The sequence below is a fragment of the Pezoporus occidentalis genome, unplaced genomic scaffold (genome assembly GCF_034315485.1).
Source record: "Pezoporus occidentalis ecotype Australia unplaced genomic scaffold, CSIRO_AGI_Poc_V1 ctg27, whole genome shotgun sequence".
Taxonomy (NCBI): domain Eukaryota; kingdom Metazoa; phylum Chordata; class Aves; order Psittaciformes; family Psittacidae; genus Pezoporus; species Pezoporus occidentalis.
The window spans coordinates 3,100,915-3,127,153 of NW_026914611.1; the positions used below are offsets into that span (position 1 = coordinate 3,100,915).

Sequence of the window (26,239 nt, forward strand, 5' to 3'; positions counted from 1 at the left end):
CCTCCGGGAGCAGGGGGAGGGCAAGAAAGGTGGGGAGTGAGTGAACGAATTACCTGACTGGGTTTAAACCACGACAGTTCCTTTTGGCACCCAACGTGGGGCACGAAGGGTTGAGATAACGACAGATTTGACTGGATTAATAGTCACTCGTCAGAATGCTGATTTATTGGCTTTCAGAGTTGTTCTTGTTGATCTCACAGTTTCAGAATGTTGTAACTTACGTAGAGCCGGTATTTGCAACACAGCAAAGTGTTTACCAAGTGTGGGGCCTGGGCTAAGGTTCTTGTCTCACTGTGCTTTATGGCCATGGCTTGTAATACGGGCAGGCTCCAGCAGCAGGGCAGGACGGACGTGGCCGTGGACTTGTACCTGGCCGTCCGGCTGCTCTTCACCGTCCTGGCCCTCACCCTACTCTCCATCTTCGTGAGGCTGCGGGGAGCCGAGGGGGAGCGGCCCCGGGAGCCGGTGGCAGCCGAACCGGCCCGGGAGAGCGGCCCCGGGGACCAAGCGGCGGCGGGAGCGGGGCTGGAGGCCGCGAGGGGACGGCTGCCGGTGGAGGAGGTCGGGGCGGTCGAGGAGCAGAAGGAAGGGGCTGCCGAGCAGTGGGAGAAGGCGGCGGAGGAGCCGAGCCCCGCGGAAGAGCCGAGCCCCGCGGCCGAGCCCAGCCCCGCGGAGGAGCCGAGCCCCACGGCCGAGCCCAGCCCCGCGACGGCCGATGGCATTTCCCGGAAGCCGCCCGCCGAGCCCCAGGAGGATGCAGGAGACCACACAGCATTTCCCAGCAAGGCAGAGGAGGAAGAGCTGGACTCAGGAAAAGAGAAGCTGGCGGTGGGAGAGCCGGCAAGCACAGCGGCTACACCAGCCCCAGTGACAAGTACAGCAGCATCGTGTGAGAGTTCTGAAGGTTTTGAATGGCCTTTGGGCATCCTTGGGACCTGCCTGCTGATTGTGATGGGGATCAGCATGCTGGCACACACACAGGCTGTGTTCTACCCACAACCATTTTGTCTGGTCTCAAAAGTTAAGCAGAGTCAGGTTTGGGTCTTGTCTGGGGTTAGACGACGATACAGGATGACCAAGAGGTTTTCCCCAAGGCTGGAGAGTCATGAGTGGCAGGGTGTGTGGGACAGTATGGGCAAGTATCTAGTCCACTGGGCCCTTCCAGTGCTTTGGAAGCATCGGAGATGGAAGGCAGCTGTATGGAGTCCCCAGCAACAAGCTGCACAAACTGCTGAAGGGGACAATGAATTATTTTAAGCCTGGTGGGACCATGGCACTTCAGGCCATCAGAGCAGAGATGCAACACAGAGATGGACTCATGATCGAGGGGTGGACTTAACAATGGACACTATTGCCCAGGTTATTCACAAGTGTGAGCACTGCACACAGTCTCTCCTGCTCTGGAAGACTGTTACAAGAGATGGAGCCTGGCATCATGGACCAGATGGACGCAGCAGCTTTATAGCTACTGGTCCATGCACTTAGATAAGAGTGATGGTATATTGAAAATGTGGGATCTGAGCATGATGTGAATGGTATGGAATAAGGGGTGGATAATGTCCTGGGTTCAGCAGTAGCAGTCATTTTTCTCCTTCTTGGTAGCTGGTGTAGTGCAGTGTTTTGACTTTCAGCTCGGGAACAGAGCTGATAACAAGGATGTTTTGGTTTGGCCAAGGACTTTGTGAGCCTCATGCTCTGCCAGGGAGGAGGGGAAGCCAGGAGGAAGCAGAGACAGGACACCTGACCCAAACTGACCAAAGAGGTATTCCATACCACAGCACGTCATGCCCGGGAGGTAACTGGGAGTTAGCCAGAAGGGCTGGGAGACTGCAGGGTTGGAGGAGGTATCGGTCAGAGCTTGGTCGGGCTGGGGGGGCGAGTTATCGGTCGGCTGGTGGTGAGATGATGTATTCTCTTCCCTTGTTATTTCCTTTATCATTATTATCATTGGTGGTAGCAGTAGTGATATACCTTAGTTACTAAACTGTTCTTATCTCAACCCGTGGGAGTTGCATTCTTTTCGATTCTCCTCTCCCTCCCTCCGGGAGCAGGGGGAGGGCAAGAAAGGGGGGGAGTGAGTGAACGAATTCCCTGACTGGGTTTAAACCACGACAATTCTCCATTAGATTTTCGCACTGGCCATATGGGGCTATTAAAGGGCAAGCGGGTCTTGCTGATCACCCCCTGACTCTCCAGTCTACGGATCAACTGATGGATGGGAATCAGGGAGTCTCGGTTGGTGCGATATTGCCGCCGGTGCACTGTTGTGGTCGCAATTGGCACTTGTTGTTCTTCGACTTTCAGCAACCCCACAACAGAAGGATCTTCTGAGAGACCAGGCAAGGTGGACAGCTGCTCAATTTCCTCAGTCTCCAAAGCAGCAATACCAAAAGCCCATTGGTACCCTTTTGGGTCTTTGAAGTACCCTCTCTTGAGGTAGTCTATGCAGAGGATGCATGGAGCCTCTGGACCAGTCACAATAGGGTGCTTTTGCCATTCCCTCCCAGTCAGGCTGATTTCAGCCTCCAGCACAATCAACTCTTGGCATCCTCCTGTTACTCCAGAAATATAGATGGGTTCCACCCCTTGACAGCTTGATGGCATCAGGGTACACTGTGCACCGGTATCTACTAGAGCCTTATACTTCTGTGGGACTGATGTGCCAGGCCATCTGATCCACACAGTCCAGTAAATCCGATTGTCCCCTACCTCCACCTGGCTGGAGGCAGGGCCCCTCTAATGGTCATCACAGCGTTGGACACTTAAGTCGTGGTAAAAGGGATTATTCTTCGTTATCACAGGAGCTGGAGTAAAATCAGCTCTTCCATTCCATCTGGGAAACTGCTCACCAGAGACTGAAGCCGTAGCTCTCATGGGACGATCAGTCTTGGCCCTTGCTCCCCTCTTCAGTTCAATCACCGTTCCTCCAAAGCTGAAGTAGGTTTTCCATCCCACTTTGTCATGTCTTCTCCGTGATCCCGCAGGTAAAACCATAGGGTAGCCCGTGGCGTATACCTCCTGTATTTCTTCTCTCGAACAATAGGCCTTTTGTTAATAGCTGAGACGTGTGTTGGTACACGTGAGGAGCTGGATAAATCAGATAGATCGTCCCTCAATTGTTTGAGGTCCTGGGACAGTTTTTCCACAGCTGAGATGATGGAAGGGGTGAGATTGTCTTCGAACTCTCAGAGCTTATGAACCATTTCATCCACTGTTAGTGGTACTATGTCATTCCAGGTTACTGTTGATAATGAACGGGCATATGATGACGACGGTGCGTTCCGTGTAAGTTTTCGCCACATGGGTCGTGTGGTCGTGTGAACCTTCTAGTTCCTGACCATCGGCCCCATTGTCCCAGCATCGGAGTAACCAGGTGATGATGTGCTCCCCTGGTTGACGGGTAAAATCTTTTCTCATATTCCGCAGCTTGGTTGAGGTCTGAGGTCGAGAAGTTACCTCTTCTTCTTCTTCTTCGTCATGTGATGATGAATCCTGATCAGATTCTGGACCGGGTGGTGAACTCATTATTTCTTCATCTCGCTTCACCCTTCTTGCCTTTTTTTGCTTGTTCTCTTGCGCACAGGGGCAACCGATATTGGTACGAATTGGTCCTCTGGTTTGGCTGCAGTGATTATCACTGTGGTTTGAGTAGCAACTGTACTTGTTGCTGGGGGTGGTGCAGCAGCTGTGCTTGGAGCTGGGATAACCGCTCTGTCTGTTGCAGTCAAAGTTTGAGCAGCTGCTGTACTTGCCACTGGGGTAGCTGCGCTGTTCATTGCAGCCAAAGTTTGAGTAGCGACTGTTGCTTTGCCCTCAGATACGCCAACATTCTTTTCCTTTTGAAGGTGCTGGATAGAGTTGAACAACGCCCTGTAAGCACAGGCCAAGACCCAGTACGTTGCCATGATCTGTCCATCTCTGGTATGGCCAGAATAACCACAAACCTCATTTAAGTGTTTTACTAATTCTTCTGGATTTTGCAGTTGTTTGGTAGTGAAATTCCGAAGTACTGGAGGGGCCCACTGACCTAGATACTTGCCCATACTATCCCACACACCCTGACACTCATGGCTGTCCAGCCTCAGGGAAAATCTCTTGGTCCTCCTGCATCGTCGTTTGACCCCAGACAAGACCCAAACCTGACTCTGCTTAACTCTTGAAATCAGTTGCGGGCAAAACACACTCTGTATGCGTTCTAGCATGGTGATTTCCATCACGATCAGCAAACCAGTCTCAACAGCATTAAAAGGCCATTCAAAACTTCAAAACTCTCAAATGTAAATGGTCTGGGGGGAGGACTGGGAGGGTAAAAGGATGTCTCCTTCACAGGTTGAGCACCTGAGAAGGAGAAAAAAAGATGTGTAATTGCTAAGCACCTCCATCATATACCTCCCAAAGTATAAAGGTGATTACCACACTGGGAACATAAGCCAGATCAGTTTCATGATCAATGATTCTATTGTATTACAAGTCATTACCATAAAGTACAATGGGACAAAAACCTTAGCCCAAGCCCCACACTTAAAAAACACTAATACAGCAAATACCGGATGGAAGTAAGATACGATATACTGAAATTGTGAGATCAAGAGGAACAACCTTGAGAGCCAATAAATCAGCATTGTGATGAGTGACTTAATCCAGTCAGATCTGTTCTTATCTCAACCCCTCGTGCCCTATGCTGGGCTCCAAAAAGAACTGTCGTGGTTTAAACCCAGTCAGGCAACTTGTTCACTCACTCCCAGTGAGTGGTGCTGAGCTGACAACAATCGAGGGCCCCGCCCCCCCCCCCCACTGGGGCTCTCCCCTTCCCTGCTCCTGGAGGAACGGGGAGGAGGATCGAAAGAGTGCAACTCCTACGGGTTGAGACAAGAACAGTCCAGCAACCAATGTACAACACAAATCACCACTGCTACTACCAACGACAACAATGAAAAGAGAAAATAACAAGGGAAGAGAATACGATACCACCAGCCAAGAAACGATTCCCACACGGAAGCCCATGTCCTTCCGGAGAACTCCCAGTTACCCCCCACGATGGGCATGATGTGCTGTGGTACAGAATACCTCCTTGGCTAGCCTGGGTCAGGCTCCCCATCTCTGCCTCCTCACAGCCTCCTCTCCTCCCTGGCAGAGCACAAGCCTCACAAAGTCCCCGGTCGGGGTAAACATCACTCAGCAACAACCGAAAACATTGGCTTCACCAACACTGTTCCCAGGCTGGAAGTCAAAACACAACACTGCACCAGCTACCACAAAGGAAAAACATGACTGCTACTGCTGAACCCAGGACACATTGTTTGCCACTTAGTAGGGCCTGGCTCCATCCTCGTGACACTACCCCTTTATATATTTATATACACTAATATGGTCACCCCTCAGTCTCCTCTTCTCCAAACTATAGAGACCCAGCTCCCTCAGTCTTTCCTCATAAGGGAGATGCTCCACTCCCTTAATCATCTTAGTTGCCCTGCGCTGGACTCTCTCCAGCAGCTCCCTGTCCTTCTTGAACTGAGGGGCCCAGAACTAGACACAATATTCCAGATGCGGTCTCACCAGGGCAGAGTAGAGGGGGAGGACCTCTTTTGACCTACTAACCACCCCCCCTTCTAATACACCCTAGGATGCCATTGGCCTTCTTGGCCACAAGGGCACAGTGTTGGCTCATGGTCCTCCTGTCGTCCACTAGGACCCCCAGGTCCTTCTCCCATACACTGCTCTCTAACAGGTCGTTCCCCAACCTATACTGGAACCTGGGGTTGTTCCTGCCCAGATGCAGGACTCTACACTTTCCCTTGTTATATTTCATCCAGTTATTCCCTGCCCAACTCTCCAGCCTGTCCAGGGCTCGCTGGATGGCAGCACAGCCTTCTGGCGTGTCAGCCACTCCTCTCAGCTTTGTGTCATCAGCAAACTTGCTGATAGTACACTCAATTCCCTCATCTAAATCATTGATGAATATATTAAATAATACTGGTCCCAGTACTGACCCTTGAGGCACTCCACTAGTTGCAGGCCTCCATCTAGACTCCGCCCCATAGACTACAACTCTCTGGCTTCTCTCCTTCAGCCAGTTTGCAGTCCACCTCACTACCTGATCATCCAGTCCACACTTCCTCAATTTAGCTGTGAGGATGCTGTGGGAGACTGTGTCAAATGCTTTGCTGAAGTCAAGGTAGACCACATCCACTGCTCTGCCATCATCCATCCACCGTGTTATTTCCTCATAAAAGGCTAAGAGATTGGTCAAGCATGATTTCCCCTTGGTGAAGCCCTGTTGACTGCCCCTCATAACCCTCTTATCCTTGATATGCCTTAAGATGGCACCAAGGATAAGGTGTTCTATCACTTTCCCAGGGATGGAGGTGAGGCTGACTGGTCTATAGTTAGCCGGGTCCTCCTTCTTGCCCTTTTTGAAGACTGGAGTGACGTTTGCTTTCCTCCAGTCCTCAGGCACCTCTCCTGTTTCCCAAGACTTGGTAAAGATGATGGAGAGTGGTCTAGCAATGACTTCCGCCAGTTCCCTCAGCACCCGCGGGTGCATCCCATCTGGACCCATGGATTTATGGATGTCCAGATTGCTCAACTGATCTCTAACCCATTCCTCATCGACTAAGGCAAATCGCTCCGTCGACCTGACTTCATCTAAGGTCTCAGGGGTACAGGGTTCTTCAGGACTGCCTGCAGCAGAGTAGACAGAGACAAAGAAGGCATTCAGTAACTCTGCCATCTCTGTATCTTCTGTCACCAGGGCACCCATCCCGTTCATCAGTGGGCCTACATTGCCTCTGGTGTTAGTTTTATCCGCCATGTATTAGAAAAAGCTCTTTCTGCTGTCCTTGACCCTTCTTGCCAGGTTTAATTCAAAGGAGGCCTTAGTCCTCCTAGCTGCCTTCCTACATCCTCTAGCAGCAGCCTTATATTCCTCCCAAGTGGCCAGCCCCTCCTTCCATGACCTGTAAACTCTCCTCTTCCACTTGAGCATACCCAGCAATTCCCTATTTAGTCACACAGGTCTCTTGGCCCTCTTCCTTGACTTCCTACGTGTTGGGATGCTCTGATCTTGAGCTCAGAAAAAGCAATCCTTGAATGCCAACCATCTTGGGCCCCTTTTCCTTCAAACAGCCTTGCCCATGGGTTTTCCCCTAGCAATTGCTTGAAAAGGCCAAAGTTTGCCCTGCTAAAGTCCAGGGTTGCAATTCCACTTGCTATTCTACTGGTCCTACCACACAAGATCCTGAATTCCACCATCTCATGGTCGCTGCAACCAAGGCAGCCCTCAACCCTTACTGCTTCAACCAGACCCTCCTTGTTAGTGAGGATGAGATCCAGCAGCGCTCCTCTCCTGGTCGGCTCATCCACCATTTGCAGGAGGAAGTTATCATCCATACACTGGAGGAACCTCCTGGACTGTGGCTGGGTTGCTGAGTGGTCCTTCCAGCAAACATCAGGGAAGTTAAAATCCCCCACGATGACCACAGCCTGTGACTGTGAGGCTGCTCTCAGCTGCCTGTAGAAGTCCTCGTCAACTTCCTCACCCTGATCTGGTGGCCTGTAACAGACACCCACAACAGTATCCCCCCTGCCAGCCTGTGCCTTAATTCTCACCCACAGACTCTCAACTCGCTCGTCATCTGTCCCTGGACAGAACTCAGTGCATTGTAGTTGCTCTCGCACATAAAGAGCAACCCCACCACCCCGCCTGGCTGGCCTCTCTTTCCTGAAAAGGACATAGCCCTCCATGACTATATTCCAGTCATGTGAGCTGTCCCACCACGTCTCTGTAATTGCCACCAGATCATAGTCTCCTGACTTAACACAGGTTTCCAGCTCCTCTTGCTTATTTCCCATGCTGCGCGCATTGGTGTACAGACATTCCAGGGAGCAAGCTGAGCACACTGATTTCACCCTAGGATTATAGGAGGCCTCCCAGTCTTCATTAATTCTGGAGTGGTGCCCCACTGGGGCAAGCCCAGCTACAACCCCATCCCCCTTCGAATCTAGTTTAAAGCTCTCCAAATGAGCCCTGCTAATTCGTGCCCCAGCATCCTTTTGCTTCTGTGAGATAAACCTTTCCCACTTGTCATTGTCCAGACTGGTGCCCTATAAAACCAGCTGTTATCAGAGAATCCAAAGCCCTGCCTGTAGCACCAGTCTCGAAGCCAATCGTTTATGGACTGAATCTTCCCATTCCTTCCCACATCATCAGTGGAAGATGGAAGGAGCGAGGAGAAGATCACTTGAGCCCCAGGCTCTTTCACCATCCGCCCCAAGGCCCTGTAGTCTTTCTTCATCCCCCTCAGACTGCGGGAAGCAGCTTCCTCCCCACCTGTCTGGAAGACCAGCAGCGGGTAGTAGTCTGTCGGGTGCACCAGGTTGGGGAGCGCCCTAGTGATATCCCTGATCCGGGCTCCAGGCAGACTACACACTTCCCTATGATGAGGGTCAACTCTGCATATCGGGCCCTCTGTTCCTCTCAGAAGGGAATCGTCTACTACAATGACCCTTCTTTCTTTCTTATCAGAGGCAGTCTTGAGGTGCAAAGTCGACCACTTTTTCCTATGTGGCCTTGTAGGCTGGCCTTGCAGGCTGGCCTTGCTCACACTCTCACCTACCTCTCCTTCAAGATCCAGGGCCTCAAACCTATTACGGAGGGACACCTGGGGAAGCAGGGCAGGAAGGGGGGAGGCTTTCCCACGATGCCGAACTAGAACTCACTTCCAACAGTCGTCGTCTTTTTGGTCCCCTACCTCTGCACAACAGCTACAGGGCAGGGGCTGTCTCAGGCCATCTCCCTCTGTCTGTGAAGGCAGGCGGTCCTTCCCCTTTTGGGGGATATCTCCCTGGAACCGTTCCGACTGGCATGCCAGGGAGTTACTCCACCAGTCGATCTCCCTTTCACACTCCCTGATGGTCCTCAGCGTCTCAACCTCCTCCTTAAGTTTTGCCACCAGGCTAAGCAGATCTTCTACCTGCTCACACCTCACGCAGGTGGAATGCTGTTCTCCCTCCCCCGGCAGCAGCAGGCTCTGTCACTCCCTCCATCCAGAGACCTGAACAGCCACGGTTTGGGACGGGTTCTCTGTCTCAGTTGCTGCAGTCTTCTTACTGCAAGCTCTCTTTCTGGAGGCGACCATATTGGTCCGCAGTCTGGGACACCAGCAGCAGGGTCAGCAACACGACCTGCTTGTTCCTCCCTGCGCCTGGTGGGCAGCGCTAGAACTAACCATAGCTTAAAACATGGCTTACCTTATGTGTTCTAGTTAGCACCTTTTTCAGTTGCATTTTTCACATAAAAGAGAAAGCTAATTTGAAAAAGAATCTATGGCCTCTTAAATATTTATTTCCTCTAACTACAGCTTTGTATGCATTTACCAAAAATGTCAAGGGCTTTATTATGTTGATTTCGTTTGTGTTGTGCTTTCAGATATATTTTTTTGTTTTTTGATATTTTAGTTTTTCTGTGGGGTGTTGTTGTTACTGTTTTTTAATTAAAGGGATTGTATCACTTATTTTCCTCTACTAAAAAAGGTAAGTTTGACAGACTTTTTGTCTCTTAACAGCTGTGTATACTTACCTTTCAAATATTATCCTCACTTTCAGGTAGATTAAGTTGCTATTTCTTTAATTTGTCTCATATACCTGTGGAAGTAAAATTCTGATTTAAGCCAGATATCTTGGCACCCAAAATTAAATCTATTCTTAGCAAAGCAATTGCCTGTCAACTGCCTCTATACAGCCACAGTGAAAGCTAATTTAAAAAAAAAAAATACAGTACGATTTGGAAGCACTTTGAAACAAACTTTTAACAATATGTATTTGCTCAGAATGCCGAAAGCCTTATGCATTTTCATGGTAAAATTTAATAAATGGGAAAATTCAAGCCAGAATGTCTTTTCCTATTGACCTCCCAGTGCACCTTGTCTCAGGCCATATATTTGTGTTTGCAGCACCCTCCCTCAGAACATGCAATCCTCTCCCCTTGACTTCCAAACACAGATAGACAGGTTTTTCACTGCTGATGTTCATCCTTCCTCCATGGCTTTTATTTATAGTTGATTTCTTTGTTGCTACATTGGCAGTAAAAGGGAGGTTAAGGACAGTGTGAGTCCATCGCTTAAAGAGCCAGGGGAATAGTGACAAGGAACATGGCTGTGGTAATCAGTATCTTCTTTTGCTTTAGTTTTCCCTGACTGGGCTTGCAATTAGGCCAGTCAGATCTGCTTATCAAGAGTCTGTGGGGATGAGCAGTATCCACAGCAAAGGAAGAAAAGAGCTAGAGATCACTTAGCCCACTTGAACATGCAGAACTCCATGGGACCTGATGGAATGCACAGGTATAGGGAAAGATCTAGCCAATGGCATTACAAGGTTACTGTCTAAATCTTAGCCAGGTCACAGTGATCAAGGCAGGTTTCTGTTGACTGAGAAAAAAAAGACATTGCATTCATCTGCAAAAAGGGGAAGGAGGATGCAAGCAACTACGGCCAGTCAACTCAGTCCCAAGGGAGGTTATGGAGCAAATCCACCTGGAAGATATTTTGAAGCACATGGAAGACAAGAAGGTAGTTGGGAACAGCCAAGGGTAAACCACACCTTACTGACTTCATTGCTTTCTATGTTAAACTTACTAGTGCTGTGCTATGGGAGAACAGTGAATATTGTTTACTTTGAATTTACCAAGCCTTTTGAAAAGTTTCCAGTTTTCCAGATTCAAGTTACTAAATTGGTGAAATAGGTAGTGGATAACTGGATGATAAGGTGTGTGAAAAATTGGCTGGACTGCTGGGCTTGAAGAGTTGTGATCAGCAGTGCAAATTTCAGCTGATGATCAGTTGGCTACTAGTGGGGCCCCTCAGGGATCGGTACCAAGACCAGTACTGTTTAATGTCTTCATTAACAACCTAGATGACAGATAAGAGTGAGCATCAATACGAGATGAAAGTGGACAGTATTTTCTTTTTGAAGTTGGTACCTAGGGTATATGTAGACCATTCCGTTTTTAATACCTCAGGTTGAGCAGCCTCACTTTAGATCTTCCACTTCCTCAGTGACAGTTCTAACCACATAGTCTTTCTTTCTGAGATATTTGCTTTAAATGCAAAAGCAAGTCACATCCTGATACATTCTTGAAACAATTCTGGGCATTTGCCTTGAGGTGTGGATTCTGAATGGAAAGAAGCCCCTGCCTGTAGCATCAAATTTAGCCAAAATAGCTGGAGAAAGATGGAGCTGAAGACAAACTCCTATTAAGATTCCTGGCCTAGCTGTCTGTTGGGTACTATTAAGCCATCTAAGCCTACCTTTTCACTAGGTTATGACATCCATGTGTTTTGACATCTGTTTCTGAGGTGTATAACTGCCCCAATGCTCTGTGTAACAATCTGGTTTCACAATACAGTTCTTCATTCCAACCCTAACAAATACTGAAAGAGGATGGATCTAGATCCCTAATTATCCACTTTGAGGACTGCAAATACTTTTGACATTTGAATTGGTTTCCACTAATATGGAAGTAGGATGTAAAAGGGAAAGTGAGAGCAAGATAGAAGAATAACCAAAAATCAAGTTCTATGGATGGTGGAATACTTAATTGGATGGGTAAAATGTGTGTTCTTGTGACAAAAGAAATTTAGACTATAGCACCCACATCCTTGCAAAGTAATAATCTTTAACAAGGCTTCCTATAGAAGCTAGAAACAGTAATCTCAAAACTAATCTCATAGAGTCGTAGAATAGTTAAGGTTGGAAAGGAGCTTAAGATCATTGAGTTCCAAGCCCCCTGCCATGAGCAGGGACATCACACACTAAACTATGTCACCCACGGCTCTGTCCAACCCTGCCTTGTGGTTGTATCACAAATTGCATGTAGGAAATTTATTACACTGTTTTACTTTATCTGTCCATTGAGTGTAAAATATAAAGTTCCTATTTTGTAACCTACAGATTGAAATAGGAAAGGTCTAAAATTTTTAGTACAAAATCAGAAATTCTACTTGCTATACCACCAAACACTGCAGAAACATTTAGAATGATTAGACAGCTCCATTCAGGTGCTGAAAGTTCACTTATCAGATGCATAGAAACACACTGAAAGTTATTACAAGCTAAAGATAAGACATTTTTGTGGATTCAACTGCTTGCATATGTCTTGACTAATTTTTCCCAAAAATTATTTAGTACAAATAATTTTTTGCAATATGCTATTTGTGACATTGCTTGCCAGGCAAATTATGCTGGGTACCAATCTTCTGGTAAGCCACAGGAAAATGAAATCCACACCGTTCACAGGAGCGTGTACTAACCGACAGACTACAGACACATATTATTACGTGCATTGGTATATGTTAGTTGGTGGTACCCTTTGTAACTTTTGATTAAATTTTGTCAACACAAATCCAAGAATGTAAACTTCTTGGAGAAAAAGGCAAATTTATTCACTTGTTTAGTTGATGTAGTTTTACCTGTGCATAGGATGGTCTTCGGAATTAGGTTGCCGAGTAGCAGAAGAGTTTGTATATCTTTCACTAAACCCTCATTTGATAAAAAAAAAACAACAAAACCCACAAAGACTTGAAAAAAATATATTTGGCCAGAACAGGATACCATCCTTTCAGGCAAGGGTGAAAATGAACTTGAAGCTGTCATTCTCTGAATGAGATCCGTAATTTCTGGAAACCATTATTTCTTCCTTTACTTTCTTTTAAAGGTGATATAAACAGAGATCATATGCCAACTTTTGCATTTGAGGGGAGAACTATGCTGAAGAGAATATCAGGAAATCATGAGGAAGCAAAAATATCCCTAGGACACCATGCAGCATGTCACTAGCTACTGATGAGATGCAGTTTTAGATCTGGTTCTGCCCTTTGGAATCTCTTAACGCTGTCTGCAGACTTCTTCGGAAGTCAAGACAGATAGGCACTTAAGTCAGTTACTTTGAATGACGGGTTGGGCTCAAGTGCTTAATTTTACATAATTGCATTCAGGGTACCTCATTTTACCCTGACTGCTTCATTCTTGCTATGCTTCCCTTTCCATTTGGCAAAACTGTGTATAGGCATCTAACTGAAGCAGCTAACATACACAGCAGTTTGTGCAGAAAGCAACAAAGAAGGAGCCCGCAGGTCTGTGCCGACCAGCATATATGTACTTAGCTAGGGTGGTGACATGCCACAGGTGACAGGGCAAGGTTTCCGGCTGCTGTTAGAGCTTCTGTCCCTGTGACATACAAGGCTTGACCCGGAGAAATCTTCAGAGAGAGGATTTAGATCTACAAATCTCAAACTGCAGGGGCTGCCTGGGACATCTCACTGAGATTAGGCTAGATGGTTGTACAGCTTGTAGCAGCTGTTCAGTTGTCAAGAAGCTGTGCCACCAAATGAAAGAGCTGCAGGAACAGGTCAGCAGACCAAGAAGCTTCAGGGAGGAAAAGAAAGCAATTGAATGGCTCTTCTCTGAGAGTCTGCAGCTTCAAGAGCTCAAGACTTCCAGCTGTAGCAGAGGGACAGGCAGAGCCTGGTGCCTGTCAGGGTGGCAAGTGGAAACCCCCATGATGGCAAGGGATGGAAGCTGGCACCAGGAAAATGCTTTCTGCTAGTCCTGAATACTTGCACCGACAGAATAGGTTCACTGCTTCATAGCTGCTAAGGACCTTTGTGGAGACAGTGTTCTCATGGGAGAATGCATAATTGGTACATAAACTCTGAATAATCCTGAAAGATACAGCAAGGCCGTGAGAGACCCAAGGAAGCTTAAGCAAGCAAGATAAGAAGAAGCTAGAATTCACTGAAGTAATGAGAACCATGGACTGTCGGCAAGCTTTCGAGGTCAAGTTCTCACACCTGTGTTTAACCAATTATATGTTAGTCACTAAGGGTCTTCAAGACATGTATCCAATCATAATATGCCAAATCACTGTAAGTGCATGTAAGAAATAGTATTTAAGGGGTTAAGGCCTTGTAACAAATGGCTTTTTGTCTGATCATATTGATCTCTGACTGAGTCCATATATATTCTGTGGCAGACCTGGGAGCACTGTAAAAAAAAACACTTCACAGCAAGCTGAACCTGAGCCATACAGAAGCATCAGGAGGAAAGTGTTGGTAGTGGGAGACACTGCTGTAGCAGTGGGATTTCCTACCTGCCAACCTGACCTGTGAACTATAGAGGTTTTCTAATTGCTGGAGTTTCACACTGGAGTTGTTCTGGAAAGGCTGCCAAGGCTCATCAAGGCATCAAACTGTTACCTGATACTGCTTTTCCACATAGACATCAAGTATACTTTTCTGGGATGACCTAGAAAGTACCAAGGATGGTTCTGGGAATGATGGTCAAGGGTGTGGGGGTACAGGTGGTTTTCTCCTCTATCCTGCCAGTGCAGGGTAAAAGGCTTGAGGAGCGGCTGGATTCTGCAAGAGAAGAACTGGTCGTGGAGCTGGTGTCAGAAACGGGTTTGGTTTCTATGACAACTGCATGCAAGTGATGCAATCCAACTGACTAACTGAAGCAAAAGTATCTTTGCCAGCAGGCTGTCCAGAACACTTGTAAGCTAGGAACAGCAGGGGAGGGAGAGAATGATCAGCAATTATGTGAGAAAGTGGGGGACTGGGTGAGTGACTGAGTGAGCAGAGGATGCAGATGATATGAAAAAGGGGAATTTTATAATCAATGGCATGGGGTTGAAGTGGGGTCACTCCAAGAGTATGCATATAAATAAGGAACTGCCTGTGGGACAACATTGCAGTGAATACTCCCATGCTGTTTCTGGGAAATTGGCATACTTAGGTGCCTCTATAAATTGTCTGTACACTGGTGCGTGCTGCATGGAGAGCAAACAGGAGGAATGAGAAGTCCCGATGCAATTGAAGGGCTATGGTCTCATTCAGATCACAGACATGGTGGCGTAGTTCACAAGACTGGACTGTTGCAATGTTCAGAGAGTCAGTGACAGTGAAAGCAGGAAATTACCCTGCATGTGAGGGAGCAGCAGGAATGCATGCAGCATTCCTGTTCTCCAGCTACTTTGAAGTCATTCATGTCTCATCAAGGTAAAATGAACAAAATGCAGAGTAGAATCCAGAGTTACAAGAGTTATGAGACATATATGGAGTAACAGGAAACAGACTTAATCTAATTCCTTTCAAATGTAACCAAGTTGCATTAAGATTTAATCAGAAAGGTTTCTTACTCTTTTCTTCAGTTGAATTGCCATAGATCTTTTCTGTGACCTGTCTACCAGGAAGTCTTTCTGTATAAAACCTACCCGAGGTTGCATTTATTAGAAATAACCGTTTATTTACGTATTATGTCAGCTGTGATCATTAACTGAGTTCAGGAGATGTAAAAACGTGCAATGTCTGAAAACTATTTTCATTTTTTTTTCTTAAAGGGTAGCGAGTCAAATTTAGTTATGTAAATGTAGTTACTAGTGACAATTTAGGCAAATACCTGAACTATACATATGGGGCTGTCAGTTGCAACAAAGTGTATGTGAGATCATTTCCTCTGGCCCTGGCAGTCAGAAGGCAGGCAAGATGAGCCAATTAATCTCAAATGGCCTCAGAAGGTGCCTAATTATAGACAGGTGATACCACCACTCTCTGTATTTTAATTAGCTAATTACCTTCACTTGAGATTTAAATCTCTTTTTAGACCAATATGATCACCTGTTTCTAAGCAGTACCAGCTCCTGGCATCTGCAGTAACTACTGCACCTTGCCTTTTTTTTTTTTACATAGGTTTTACCATCCTATGTAAGCAGATCATCAATAGCAGATATTTCAAAATGTCAGTATACCCTCTCAGAATAAAAGTAATGTGAGATGTTGCTGCAGACACAGCTGCTTGTTTTGAACTATAATGCATGGCATTTGTGTCACAGTGATAATTTTCTCTAGAACATTTCCTCTCATCTCTCCAACTCATCAGAATGCTACCTAAACAGCCTCCAAAAATTGCTACCCATATCTTTTTTTTTCACACATTTGCAACATATTTTCTTCCACAGGCAGTCACTTTCAATACCGGATGCAGAGTGTGTAATTAGAAACTTATTGCTTGGAACTGAAGTAAGAGAGAAATCCAGTTGCTGGCCGTTCCACTATACATGAGAGGCATGTGGAACTGGGATGTGTCATTAGAGTTCATCTGGCATCACTGGATTGTCTCTTGGACAACCAAAACGTTTCTCTTGCTCTTTCAGGATTGATCGCTGTTTGTATGACATAAACAGCTATTTCTAGTATTCAGTCTGACCTCTGGACCCTGCATTTTCTTCCATGTTTCTGAATTATTAAGTATTTATTTCTTCCATTCTGGCTGTGCTGAACTGTAGTCCTGGTCTATTTACTGTGAAGCAACAATGTCAGAATTCAAAAATCAAATACAAAACCACAAAGTATCAATAGAAAGAATCTGACTAACAAGATGTTGCTGACCATATGTCCAGATTATGCAGCAATATTAACAGGCTTGGGGAGAATACTTGTTTAATTTCTTTTTTTTTTTCATTATAGATTCATGTGAATTGGTTATTTCTCAAACTACCGCAAATGCGTAGAACAAGAAATAATTTATCTTTGTTGAAAAGGAAAAACTACCAGACAAAATCACTGCTGAGCTGGACCACAGAGAAGAAAGTCTCTAGGGAAGCAAGAGCACAAGCAGAATTGGAGCTATCTGGGAACCTTTTCATTCAGTTCACGAGAGGGAGAACTGGTTGCATAACTGTGCTGACCTAAAAATGCTTTCCAGATTCTTCAGTTAAAGCACAGGAAGGTAAGACCATGCCTCTCTGTACCTATTGGCTTCCTATAGGTGGTTCTCATTCAGTCATTGTTCCAGTTTGAATTCAGAGGCATATAACCAATCATGAGTCATGAAAAAGGGTTTATGCATCTCACACTACTATCCCCTGCAGAGGGTTTGTAACACTTAAAAGTCAAAATCTAAAAAAGTTAATATTTTCAGATGTGGTTGTTTATTAAATTTTATCTATAAAGCTTAAGGAACTGAAATTCTGTTCATTGGCCAAATTCATTGCTCTCTGCAAACCTCTCATCACAGCCCAAAATACCTATAGAAATTATAAAAAATGTAGTATGGTAGATTTTTCATGTGATTTCACAGAATACCCAATGACAGATTATTTTAGGAAATACATAAACATACAAACTTCCTTATTGTACATGTCTATTAAATTCTCTTTCAGAAATCAGCACTGTTAGAAAGATTATTCAGATAGAGAATTACATTTCAATCACAGCAGGACAAATGACTGGTTCAAAAATGGATTTGCTAACTAGGACAAATGATAGGAAGAGAATTGTGAAAAACTAGCAGAAATTATGGGTACAGAAAATGATGATAAAACAGTTCTTGAAAGTGAACTTTTTTATGTCCTCTTCATTTAAAAGGAACTTCTGAAACCATTGATTTCCGTTCACTGTCAGTTTTCTAAAAATTAAATATTACACAACTCAATGCCAGAAGAAGAAACCACAATGTTTAACGGAGGCACACACAGCTGTAGACTCATTGCAGGAACACTGTAATGCGTTTTAAAATCTGTTTACCCAAAAGCAGCTGTTGGAGAGAAACTATCATGCAAAATAAACAGTAAGATGTATTCACCATATGTCCAGTGTCCAGGGGCAATGCTCATGGGAAACTCCCCTAGGGATTTTTAACCTGTGAAAAACTAAGCGGCTTTTCCCAAGCACTAGGATTTGAGGTTTGGACAGGTTATTTCCCCAATTTCTTCAATACTGCTGAAAATCAAAACTATCTACTCCCTCATCCTTGATCAGAATATTACAGAGGGGGCAGCACTGTGACTGGGGAGGGAAAGCAATTATTTGCATGGCACACAACTAATAAGGAGAAGGTTTTGACTTGCAAAAAGACTCAAATTAGTACTGTCAATGTCAGTGTCAACAGGAAGTGAAAACTTTGAGGGAGACCTGTAGTTTATACACTAATGAAGTTATCATGCTGATTTTTATGCTGATATTCTATGAGAAAGAAGGTCATGAAAACACACACCTAGATCAGTCTATAGACCCCTTTTAGTATTCTGTGCTGGTCTCTACTTGTATGTTTGTGTACTATTTTCTGTTCTGCTACCACCAAAACACTTCTGCCCATCCACATGACTGCCACTGAGAAGGATAAAAAAGTGCTTGATCTTCTCTTCACAATACCTGTATTGGCTGCAGGTGCCCATGTTTTAGTAGTGGGAGGGCTACAGGAGTGATATCTGTATGGAAAGGCAGGAGCTGCCCTGTGCAAGGTACAACTAGTTACAGGCAGCTACAACAGAACCACCCCAGGGGATGGCTGAGCCCTTCAACTAAGGTAGTGGCACCGTGGGGAAAGAGTATTTGAGAAAAGCCAATAAAACGCCATTTAGGCAAATGGAAAGGGGAGAAAAGAGTGAGAAACACTAGAGGAAAAATATATTTAAGGGGTTAAATTGTTCCTGAGACAGAGGAGGGAGAGGAAAAATGTTAAAAACTGCCTTGTAGACACCAAGGTCAGTGAAGAAGGAGATGGAGGAGGTACTCCAGGCACATGAGCCAAGGTTCCCCTGCAGCCCATGGTGAAGATGATGGTGGAGCAGTTCTGGAGGGACTGTCTCACATGGGAGGGCCCCCATACTGGATCAGGGGAAAAGTGTGAGGAGGAAGGAGCAGCAGAAACAACCTGTTATAAACTCACTGCAACCCCCCATTCTCTATCCTCCTGCACCGCTCAGCAGGGAAGATGTAGATAGGCACCAACAGTTTTCAGTCACTTGAAAGGTGTTTTTCTCAGCTGTATCAAATGTTAATGTGGACCACATTAAAGCATGTAAAAAGTGTGAGCTTTAATACTACATCTAAGCAGGAGCATGAATGGAAAACTGTAAAAAAATCAGATGGGCAGCTTGAAGAGGTTTTAGACAAAAAATGCCTACACTGCTGAATTCCAGTGATGCTTGTTTTAGTGGCAAGGAAAGAGTAGTCCGCTTATATTAAAAAAACACCTCCTGATGAAAATATCATTTCTAGAATCATACTAGCTTCTAGTCCTTCCGCAGCAAAATAAAACAGTACCCTCCTGGGCACCCTGAAGTTACACTTGACAATTTTGACACCTTGAGAACCTATTTTGGTACACTTAAAGTAAAAATATCTGCTTTATGAGTTTTTCCCTGTGGTTTCTGTCAAGGTAAATGGCAAGCTATTTTTTCTTGTACTGCATCTGTGCTGAAACCCTTCAGAGATACTGCAACTACAGACATACTAGAGGGATACATATAATACTGTTGAACTAAACAAGGTTCTGGAAGAGGCTTACAATGTTTGTGAAATGTATGAAGTTTTTCTTTTGATTATATAAAATTGTACCTCCATTAGAAGCAGAAAGCTTCAAGTTACCCAGCCTGGTACCTGGATGCTGACAAAAAAAAAAACAAAACAGTGCATCAATGATCACAGGCAGAAAGGCAGCTTTGCTTTGCAGTCTGAATGTATAAAGGAAAAAAATAAATCACAAAATACAAAATTGCGTACATGTTTTAAAACTCTGTGGGATGTTTTCCAGGGATCCAACCTTCACAACAGCATTGTCATAATGTATGGTTACCTCTTTTTTTTGGTTTATGATGCAACCCCTGTGATTTTGTTGTTAAGAATGTGGCCGCTGTCTCATGGAGGCACAGCAAATGATGCATGACCCTGGAATGCAAAACTAACAGTTCTGTAGCACAGTTCACCATTGCATGGGCACACCTAGAGGTTTATGAATTTATAGATGCCCTTCAAGACCACTACATTTATCATGACATGGTATTTGTGAGTTGTCAAGCTGTTGTTTAAAAGTTAAGGGCATCTCTGTAAACAAAAAGAACAGACAAAAGAGAGGCTTTACGTTGAATGGAAATGCAATAGCCTCCCCTACAGCTTTTGATAATGGGCATGCAATGCTTACGGTTGGAGATAGGACTGGTGAACACTGATCTGGTACTACTTTGTTTTGCCTGACAAGGCTATTAAAGTGTGGCTGGCAACTGCTATATCACCTCCATAAATATCAAAGATATCAAATCTGGGGAGGAATTACCTTACAGTTTCACTGGTAACCAGCTTATTTACCCTTAATAAAATAAACATGATTTGATGAATTGTGTATTACAGTGGTAAAACTGAAAAAAACTTTTACTAAGCATGTGCCTCACTAAAAGCTTAATATCCTGTACATTTTTTTTTAAGGGCTAATAACAGTCATGACTTCAATCAAATGCAATATACATGATGTTATTCAAGAGCCAGGTTGTATCCCTAAGAAGACACATGAAATCTTGGCAAGACTGGGTTCTTTTAAGTAGCATTTGAAGATGCTACTAAGCCTCCATGTGGGGATCTGTAAATTCTTCTAGGCAAGTAAAGGCTTTTAGGCAAAGAATCGGCCTCTTTTCTGGTGCAAAAGTCAACTATATACATACTGGTGAGAGGGATAGGGGAAGATAACTTAGAAATATAAAGAGATGCACTGGCCATACCTGATTGTGTGAACGGTGGTGATTAAAGCCCCTGAAAAGCTATTTTGGCTCTTAAGTTCTATGTTCTAGTCAGCATGTGACCAGCATCTATGCGATCAGCGTATTCTTAAAGACTAGTCAAAGGCAGAGTACTACCTACAGTTCCCAGAAAACCAACAGGAAATGACCTTTCATCTGTAAGAGCTGCATACATTCCTTCATACAGCACCTGTTTTCAAAATAAGGTGCTACCCACACTTTTTTTCACAAACAGTGAGGGGAAGATGATAACCAGTTTATGCACCCTTGCTGCTGGGGAGCTCCCCAAATAAGAACTGTCTTTGCTGAGCATCAGCTTAAATTTTTCATATATGCTAATCAACAAAACCTTTTATTAGAAAATTTTAGAAAAAAAACATTAGAAAAATGTTCAAACCTGTTATTCTGGGCGTTCAGAGACAAGTGTTGCCTAAACCTGATTAATGAAGCCATCTATCATGATCATACAATCACAGAATGCTTTGGGTTGGAAGAGACCTTAAAGCTCATCTAACACCCCTGCCATGGGCAGGGACACCTTCCACTAGAACAGGTTGCGCAAAGTCCTGTCCAACCTCGCCTTGAACACTTCCAGGGATGAGGTACCCACAACTTCCTTGGGCTACTAGCTCCACCACCCTCAGAGTAAAGAATTTGATTCTAAAATTTGATCTAAATCTACTCTCTTTCAGCTTAAATCCATTCCTATGCTTACTTGCCCTTGTAAAAATTCTGTCTCCAGCTTTCTTTTAGGCTCTCTTTAAGTCCTGAAAGGCTGCTTTAAGGTCTCCTTGGAGCCTTCTCTTCTCTAGGCTGAACAAGCCCAGTTCTCTCAGCCATTCTTCATAGGAGAGGTGCTCCAGCCTTCTGATCAGCTTCATGGCCCTCTTGTGGACTCACTCCAACAGGTGCATGTGCTTCTTACGCTATGTAGCTCATCTCTGACTTATGCTTATAAGCAGAAATGGTAGTCTAGTTAGAACTTTTCTGACATTGTAAGTATTCACAAGGTATTACAATCAAGTTTGTAGTATTGCCATATTGGAATTGATACTGTAATATTGACATATTATAATAATGACATATTTACACGGCTTTAATTTATGAAATGACACTTTCAATCTTATAAATCAAGAAGCAGTTGCACACATATATAAAAATAATAAAACTAATTGGCCTGTAGGCAAAATCTGTGCAGCATTAATTGTAACCCCCAAACAGCATTACGTCATTGGTGCACAAATCTGTTATGGTTAGTGACATTTTTTAGTTATTTATTATTTTGTTGCAAATTTTTATAATAGAAGATTAAGCAGTACTCAGACTAGACTCAACTATTTGAGTCATAAAGCAAATGTCATGTATACATCACATATTCCTATTTGTTTCCATTTCCCACTCACAGTTAAAAATTTAAGTTTGTGATGGAACAGTCAAAGGCAACAAACTATAACTGTGTGATTCTATGGTCTACTTTCCAGTGGCTTAGGAAAAATGATGAAAATCACTGGAATTAGATTATAGACATGAGCTGTAAATATTTTATGAAAGGATGCTACATACTCAGCTCCATTCTTACTGCTGCTTCTGTTTTCATTACAGAAAGAACTCCACTGTTCTTCCATAATTATTTATAAAAACATTCATCACCCCCTATCCTGACAGAAACTATTTTCTTTCCAAAGTATCTCAAGTGCAGTGTAGACACTGTAGTTCCGTAATGATACTTCTTTTACTGATAAGCATAAACTTTTCTAACATACATAAACATTACACAGTCAAGACACTATTTTCTTTACATGAATTCTGTAGAACACAAAGGCATGACATTTGATTATGCTAGATTTCTCATTTCACAGATAATGTTTATGTCTCTTTTCAGCTTAGTAACCAGCTTATATCAGCCATGTTATATTTTCAGCTAACATTTATGCCTTTCTGTGTAGGTTCTGTTTGGAACTATTGTCCTAGAAATACCTAAAAGGCTTTCATTATCTTTTTTTTTTTCTTTTCCTAAATTATTCTTGTCCATGATGAATTTTAAAACCTTAACAATAGAAGATATGCCAAAATCAATCATGCTGTCTCATTGTTTCTTTGGTTTTCACATCTGCCTGTCAATTACCATCTGTTATCTCATGATTACACTTAGATTGTAAATTCTCTCAGGCTAAGAATATCTTTATTCTATGTCTCTATGTTGCTTAGTATAACATTCTGTTTCATCATTTCATCAATAAGCTACTATTAGTCTAATTCATATCTTAGCATTATAATTAAAAATGCACTTGTAAGACAAGGACAATTCATCTGAGTCTAAAGGGACCTCAGGGAAGTCCTGTGACCCTGCTCTGTGAAATCAATGAAAAGTCTACGTCCTTTATTCAGTAAAGTGAAAAATACTGCTTGCTAGGCTACACTGAGTATATAAAAAGTAACTTTGGAGGAAGAACAGATGAATAACAACTAGCCAATAATTAATGTGCTAGAATGGTAGATATGCTATATTTTTAATTCTTTCAGAAAAGCTTTAATTTGCCTTGATCAATTCCTAGCTGCTAGCATGAATCTGAGGTACTTGTGCAGTGCAGGTTTCCTTGGTTGTAACTTCAGTAGACCATTATAAGTGTGCCTGTGGTTCATATCACCACACAATTCTTAGTCTAAAATATGCCTGACTGGTAAGAAGTCTGAAAAGTGCTGGTCTTTATGTAATGGTGTATTCGGCCATGTGCACATGCTAACCTCCAGAGTCCTGCCACCATAAAAAAAACACTTGGTGCTTTTTGTTACTGATCTGCATGACACAACTATACATCTGTAGCTGGGAACAATATTTTTTGGTGCATTGTTTATATTTAAGTATGTTACTGTAAACGTTTACCAGATGAAGAACTGGAATCCAAATTTTCTTCTTCTCAAATGAGCAAAATCAAAAACCTAGTTTCCTTACCTTTCTCTCCTCTTTATGTCTCAGTGACAAATTAATACCTTTGTTCAAAATGAGCCAATATCCTGTTACACTTCTTCCAGTGAATACCTTTTTTTGCTCCCAGTTTGATAAAGTTCCTCTGACAACATCCCATATATTAGAAAATGCCATTTTTGCAGTAGGAGATTGGTCGGACTATGTTTCTACTTTCTGTTAACCATTAAGATTAAAAGTATTCTGGATGTGTAAAGGCTTTTTAGGATAATCTGTTAAGATATTTAGGTTCTTTGCTCAGATCCTCACCAAAATGTAGTTACCTGAGAGTCAGACTAGCAGCAGCACAAGCTAACCACCCAAGTTTCCTACAGGATAACTGAGAGAAATACTTAGAAGCAATTGCAGAAAAGGTAGCACTCTGAAGTGTAAAGAATTAAGTCTGGATTGCCCTCTGTACATTTATATATCTATATATATATATATACGCATGCATAATAGTTTATAGTACTACTTTAGGACAGCATTTTCCTGTTAAGCTGCTGAGGAAGAGTTTAGGCAAATCACAGTGAGTAATGATTTGCATATCTGCGTCTTGTTCCATCTACTACATGATTACCTTCCATACATCATTAGAAAGATGATCAGGAAAAGCAACAAGTAAACTAGTGTTATTTGAAGATTTTAGTTAATTAGTCATTTTTTCTTTTTTTATATTCTTTCTCTCTCTCTTTTTTTTTTTTTACAGAATTGTTCTGTCATACTGAAAATCTTGTACATACTTCTTTTCAGGATTTCCAGCCAAAATATGCATATACAAATCTAGTTGAATTGAATTTTCAAGGAGAATAATAGCTTTTTAATGTATATATGGGAATGAAAAAAAATTAACAATTTTGAAGATACATCATAGAATCATAGAATGGTTTGGGTTGGAAAGGACCTTAAAGCTCATCTAGTTCCAACCCCATGGGCAGGGACACCTTCCACCAAACAAGGGTGCTCAAACCCCTGTCCAACCTGGCCTTGAACACTGCCAGAGCTGTGGCATTTACAACGTCTCTGGGCAAGCAGTTCCAGTGTCTCACCACCCTCACAATAAAGACTTTTTTCGTAACATCTATTCTAAATCTCCCTGTAAGCGGCGAGGAGAAGCAGACAGGCCAACCCAATACGGGTGATAAGCAAACTTCTAGTTTATTTGTGACGCAGTTCACACATATATAGGAGTGGTATTCAGCCACTCCTTCTTGGCACAACAGTATTGGTTAGCCCCACACAGCTTCCTCCACATTCTCCTCCCATGTCCGGTCTCCGGTTACCTGTGGGGGCCACCCCCTGCCTTGCTCGCACAGTCCTCCAGAACTCTATGGTTCTGCTCTTAGAGTCATTCTGCAACAATTCCCCCCTTTTTCTTTGTGCGAGCAAGGCATTGTGGGTTATTCTGTTCACCTGTTGTATCACACAACTATAAGTAAGTCTAATAGCTACGATGATTAACCTAATCAATGATACATAAGTGCAATACCTTAAACCGCAGTGTTTGACTCAACCTGTAATGCCCCGTGAAGACAACCATCTAGTTATTCTTAGGATATTGCTCATTTACTATTGCTGGGTAAGCTGAGCCAGGGTTCTCAGCTGTGCGTGCATCGAATTAGCATAATCAGAGAGACTCATACAACACATTCCATCAAACTCTTAACATCCATGTCCCTGTTCCAACAACAAAGGGTTCTGCAGTGTTACATGTCTTACAGAGTCAACATTAAAACAAATCAGGAATTGCCTTCGATGTAGAATTGTCTGCTTAGCAACTCAGCAACCCAGTCTGCTTAGTTGAGCCAAGGCCCCGGCTGAAGCACTTACAGCGATTTGGCATATTATGATTGGATACATGTTCTGAAGACCCTTAGTGACTAACATATAATTGGTTAAACACAGGTGTGAGAACTCAACCTTGAAAGCTTGCCAACAGTCCACAGTTCTCATTAACTTGGTGAATTCCAGCCTCTTATCTTGCTTGCTTAAGCTTCTTCAGGCCTCCCATGGCCTTGCTGTATCTTTCAGGACTATTCAAAGTTTATGTACCATTTATGCATTCTCCTGTGAGAACACTGTCTCCACATCTTCCCCCTTTATGTTTTACATATGGTTTGGGTGGCCCTACTTGAGCAGGGGATCTGGGCTAGATTATATTTCCAACATATGCCAACTAGAGGCTGCCTGGGCCTGCCCCTTTTTTCTGCTGTATGGCTCTCTGATAACAGACTGTATAGCTCTCTGATCCTTCACATCAAGGTCTGGCATGGCATGTGTCCCCACTGCTCCACGCCTGCTGGGTTGCAGCCAACAGCGGAGCTAAAGGTTCTTCTTGGTGGCAAACACAGAAGCCAACCCAGTCTTGCCCTTGATTGTGGTAGCAGGCATTTGGTCAGCCTCAGTCCTTGCACCTTATTGTCAATGCAGAGTTTCACCTGCTTCATCCCGTAACAAGTCGCTACTACAGCAAGGCAAACACAAATTTACATTAGCAGAGTAACTATTACAGGGGGCAGCAGCATGTTGAAGATGCTGATGGCAGTGAAGGACTAGCCAAAGAAATTTCTTACCAGTGGAATTCTCCCACCCTCTTAAATTTGTTCCATCACCTGCTTTATAACACTACCATTGTATTAAAATCTTTCCAGCTTTTGCCTTAGCATTTTCTAGCAGCTACTGCAAATTTCCATACTCTAACATCTCTTTTA

The 26,239-nt window shown here is 43.7% G+C and overlaps 1 protein-coding gene and 1 long non-coding RNA gene across 3 annotated transcripts in view; one reads left to right on the forward strand and one right to left on the reverse strand.

The window, feature by feature from the left end:
• Positions 1-26,239, reverse strand: part of LOC134166689 (T-cell activation Rho GTPase-activating protein-like) — a 1,836,444-nt gene that overhangs the window by 1,186,421 nt on the left and 623,784 nt on the right. The gene's annotated exons all lie outside the window — the stretch shown is intronic.
• Positions 10,467-19,528, forward strand: LOC134166771 (uncharacterized). 2 transcript variants are annotated; one of them, XR_009965987.1, is made up of 3 exons: positions 10,467-10,565; positions 16,592-16,779; positions 19,401-19,528. It is a non-coding gene; the product is annotated as an uncharacterized LOC134166771 (long non-coding RNA). The 2 variants fall into 2 exon arrangements; XR_009965988.1 differs by lacking the exon at positions 19,401-19,528 and adding an exon at positions 17,213-17,340.